General features: G+C 44.6%; 1 protein-coding gene across 3 annotated transcripts in view; it reads left to right on the plus strand.

The window, feature by feature from the left end:
- The window catches only part of LOC138350773 (uncharacterized), a 128,622-nt gene that overhangs the window by 29,218 nt on the left and 94,404 nt on the right, over positions 1-5,000 (plus strand). The window lies entirely within an intron of this gene.

Raw genomic sequence — 5,000 nt, forward strand, 5'->3', positions numbered from 1 at the left:
ACTAGATATGGGTGCAGGCTTGGAGCTAAAGGTAAAGATCTAAATCATTCAGACAAGTAAAAATAGGATATGATAATACGGACTACAATAGCGATCAACTGAAAATGTGGAGTTACGAAAGGAGGAGAAATTTTTAATAAATTATGAGATAAATAGGACAAAGTTGACGGGAGCTGATGGTTGGCACTGTGGCTGGCACTGTGGCTGGCACTGCAGCACTGGTGATCGAGGGAGGGGGGTCTGGACGGGTGGGGATAGGGAGGCTAGGACGACGGAGGGAGAATGAAATAGGGAAAGGATGTGATTGTTAGGAGTTTGGGAATAGCATTGTGTGTGTGTGGGTATGTGTGCTTGTGGTAACCTGGTAGTTCTTGCCTGCAGGGGGAGTTAATAACACTTTGTCTCGTCTCTTTGTCTTCTAGTATTCGGTACACCAGCTCGGTTACCCGTCTGCACATCTTCTCTTTCCTTTGATTTGGAACAGTCTGGCCTTGCCTAATTTATCCTGGCGTCTTGTACGACGAAACCCTGTCTCCCTGTCTCTTGGTTATTTTTCATTCAATGATTCTATAGGTTCAACTCCTTATAAGCTTACCCCCCCCCCCAATTCCTCAGATATCTTGTATGAGATATTAGTATTGTGCTATCTCTGGACCTCCTTGATATCCTTTGGCAGTTTCATGAGGTGTGAAGTTCATGCGGGCGCTGGATATTTTAGAAATGGTCTGACGTATGTATATATTCTGAAACCGCTGCCGCACCTGTACACGAAGAGGAGTGTATTGAAGGCTCTCTTCTGTCGACATCATCCCGTGTGCTAATTCTCCGTCACCTGAGATGTGTCGGGATTACCGTGTGAGAGTCGGCCGCCCTCCATGTTTATGGAGTCTGGGGAGACTAAGAGCATCTGAGGCTGGAATGTCGGAGGAAATTGAGTCAGTGACGAAGTATAAGATCTTGATGTAAGAAAAACAGGAAGGTGGTCGCACAGAGCGTAAGCTAATGATAGGTTGTGAGGCTGAGAGAAAATGAGGAAGATACAAAATGAGAAAGCGGTAGACAGGTTACACCTGGAGAATGAGAGATGCAGGCACGGAAGAAAGGTATGAGGCAGCTCAATTTGCATATTTTGATACAAGCACCAAATTTTGACGCCCCCCCCCCACCCCACGCTATTCCAGGAGTTGATTAAGTGGATGGAGGAGTTGATGGATAGACCACTTGTTTACTGAGCTGATGGCTTGACTTGTTTATCTGATTTACCTCACACTACCTTCAAAGTGCTTCCCTGTCATGCCTTCATACCACCGTCAACACATTCCCATCCCACTGCCATCACATTCTTACCATTCCAGGCGTCACATTTAGCATTCTTCCTCCCATTCTTGTGTCATTCCCCCCCCCCCCCCCATCTCTCCTTCACTGTTTTATCTGTGGTTATGTTCTCAAGCTAATTTCTTGCGGATATCTAAGGCATGTTGCGGCTGAGTTGACAGGACGGGTTGAGGAGAATAAGACGGCAGTGTTAGGAGACATTGTTGGAGAAAGGTAATGACAGGGACACGGTGCTAAAGACAGGACGGGTTGAGGAGAATAAGACGGCAGTGTTAGGAGACATTGTTGGAGAAAGGTAATGACAGGGACACGGTGCTAAAGACAGGACGGGTTGAGGAGAATAAGACGGCAGTGTTAGGAGACATTGTTGGAGAAAGGTAATGACAGGGAGACGGTGCTAAAGACAGGAGACACGAGGCATTGAGAGAGAAGATAATGTATAAGAGAGAAAGAGATGACAAGTGATAAATGAGGAGTAAAGGCAGGCGGAATTTGATTCAGGATGAAAGGAAGGAGAAAGATGGGCATGGATAGATAAAGAAGAATGAGGGATAGGAGAATATAGTGGGATACAGATGGGAGGTGGCGTAACCTAAATGGGTGAGTGAGAAGGGAGTGTATAATGGAAAGGAGACACCGTACAAGAAGCGGGAAAGGAATAACGGTGGAAGGTGAATATATATAACAAGTGTACAATGGTGAGAAAGAGAGAGAGAGATAACTGGACATAAAATATATGAAAACAAATGAGCATAGAGGGTGAGAAATAGATCAATTAGACTTAGAAGGACAGGTAAATAGAGCAGGGAGAAGAAACAGTGTACACAGGTGAGGAACACTGACAGTATCCTGTGACCCGGGTGTCGTCCTCGTCTCATGGCGGCCACACACACCCCTACCACACAAATGTCTAGGTGTATCCAGCCACGTTGTCCCCCAAGGTCGTCTACACTACACATCTCAGGTCAATCCCCCGACCGTCCAAGTGCTTGGGCACCATTCCTTTCCCTCGTCCCATCCCAAATCCTTGTCCTGATAACTACTAAGTGCTATATAGTCGTAATGGGTTGGCGCTTTTTTTCATAGTTCCCTTCCCCTATCATTTCATCAGGCAAATAATTGGCGATTAAATGTATTATACATTATTACCATAAGCACTATACAGTATATCTTCTCACTTGTTCAGTATCGTAGAAATTATGACTTTCAGAGGCGCGTATCGTATATAAAATGTGGTAACTCAGGCTCATATATTTAGCTAATGGTGTGTTGGGTGTTTAGGGTTTCAATTTTCAATATCTTTCTTTATTATGCACCCCATACCCATCCCGTGGGCGGTGGTGTAAAAGGTTACAGAGGCACATAATTGGTTCAGGAACTGAACCCTCTAGTTCGTTTAGCTAAGCAAATAACAGTTCTTCAGTCAGAACTTTTAACATTCTGTTTTCACTTATACTCTTTCTGTTAAAATTTCCTGAACACTATAGCTTTGTGGATTGTGTTCTTAGGGGGTTTCTGATTAGTCTCTCTCTCTCTCTCTCTCTCTCTCTCTGTCTCTCTCTCTCTCTCTCTCTCTCTCTCTCTCTCTCTCTCTCTCTGTCTCTCTCTCTCTCTCTCTCTCTCTCTCTCTCTCTCTCTCTCTCTCTCTCTCTCTCTCTCTCTCTGTCTCTCTCTGTCTCTCTCTGTCTCTCTCTCTCTCTCTGTCTCTCTCTCTCTCTCTCTGTCTCTGTCTCTCTCTCTCTCTCTCTCTCTCTCTCTCTCTCTCTCTCTCTCTCTCTCTCTCTCTCTCTCTCTCTCTCTGTCTCTCTCTGTCTCTCTCTGTCTCTCTCTCTCTCTCTGTCTCTCTCTCTCTCTCTCTCTGTCTCTCTCTCTCTCTCTCTCTGTCTCTCTCTCTCTCTCTCTGTCTCTCTCTCTCTCTCTCTGTCTCTCTCTCTCTCTGTCTCTCTCTCTCTCTGTCTCTCTCTCTCTCTCTCTCTCTCTCTCTCTCTCTCTCTCTCTCTCTCTCTCTCTCTCTCTCTCTCTCTCTCTCTCTCTCTCTCTCTGTCTCTCTCTCTCTCTCTCCCTGTCTCTCTCTCTCTCTCTCTGTCTCTCTCTCTCTCTCTCTGTCTCTCTCTCTCTCTGTCTCTCTCTCTCTCTCTCTCTCTCTCTCTCTCTCTCTCTCTCTCTCTCTCTCTCTCTCTCTCTCTCTCTCTCTCTCTCTCTCTCTCTCTCTCTGTCTCTCTCTGTCTCTCTCTCTCTCTCTGTCTCTCTCTCTCTCTCTCTCTGTCTCTCTCTCTCTCTCTCTGTCTCTCTCTCTCTCTCTCTGTCTCTCTCTCTCTCTGTCTCTCTCTCTCTCTGTCTCTCTCTCTCTCTCTCTCTCTCTCTCTGTCTCTCTCTCTCTCTCTCTCTCTCTCTCTCTCTCTCTCTCTCTCTCTCTCTCTCTCTCTCTCTCTCTCTCTCTCTCTCTCTCCGTAGCCTAATCCCTAGGGTACAGAGACTCGCGACATTCACTGAGTATAGACGCGATGATCTCGGAGTATTACATGTTCAGTTGTACAGCGGTTAGTTGCTTCTGGAAGCTCTCCTCATTAAGTCTGTTCATAGTCTTGACGAGTAGGATAGATCATGAAAGACTATTTTAGCTCTCTGTGGTGGATAGAGCTTCAGTCTCCCACTGATGGGGTCGACGGTTCGAGTCTCCTGGTGCCCAGGCGAATCCACGGTAGTTTGGTTGACATTATGAAATATATATATATATATATATATATATATATATATATATATATATATATATATATATATATATATATATATATCCTACACCTTATACATTTATCATATTGCATTTTATTCTGCTTCTCTTCCTATACTCTTCTGCGCCCCGTCCCATGCGGGAGTCATGCGCCCAGAGACAGGATGCATGCATCCATGCGTCAATTGTCAAGGCACTAATTCCCAGGCTCTTTGTTCTTCATATGTGTGTTTTTTCTCTATATTTTGTCGTGTGTGTGTGTGTGTGTGTGTGTGTGTGTGTGTGTGTGTGTGTGTGTGTGTGTGTGTACGCGCATGTGTGATCATGCATTTGTGTGTGCGCCGAAGTGTATTTTACTGTTTTTTGCTTGCATAATCGATTACGCACGTTAGTACGCATGTGTGTGTGTGTGTGTTTACTTAAATGTGCGTATACACATGTGTGTGGACATGTGCATGTGTGTAATGATACGTTTGTATACGCGGCGTATGTGTGTGTGCATGTGTGTGTCTCATTTGTTTCTGGGAAAAAGGGTCGACTGTCTGGGAGAGTGTATATTAAAGTATACATCTGTATGCGTATCACCCGGTATTTATGCAAATATTTATTAATTGATGTGTATGTATGTATGTATGTATGTATGTATGTATGTATGTATGTATGTATGTATGTATGTATGTGTAAAGCCTGGTATGGCGTGTGTGTTGGTGCTCTTGAGTGTATCTCCATCATACTCAGTGATTATGTATGTCCTTGGTGTATTCTTGTTGCACTTGTAATGGTCTGTCTGTCTCTTGAGAGGCGCCTGCATTATTCTTGCCTTGTTTTGACGTGTTCTTTTATCTCTGATTCTGTTCTTGTCTTGTTCTTGTATTTCTTGTTCTGTTCTGGTGAACACACACACACACACACACACACACACACACACACACAC

The sequence above is a fragment of the Procambarus clarkii genome, chromosome 47, assembly GCF_040958095.1.
Source record: "Procambarus clarkii isolate CNS0578487 chromosome 47, FALCON_Pclarkii_2.0, whole genome shotgun sequence".
In the NCBI taxonomy this organism is placed as follows: domain Eukaryota; kingdom Metazoa; phylum Arthropoda; class Malacostraca; order Decapoda; family Cambaridae; genus Procambarus; species Procambarus clarkii.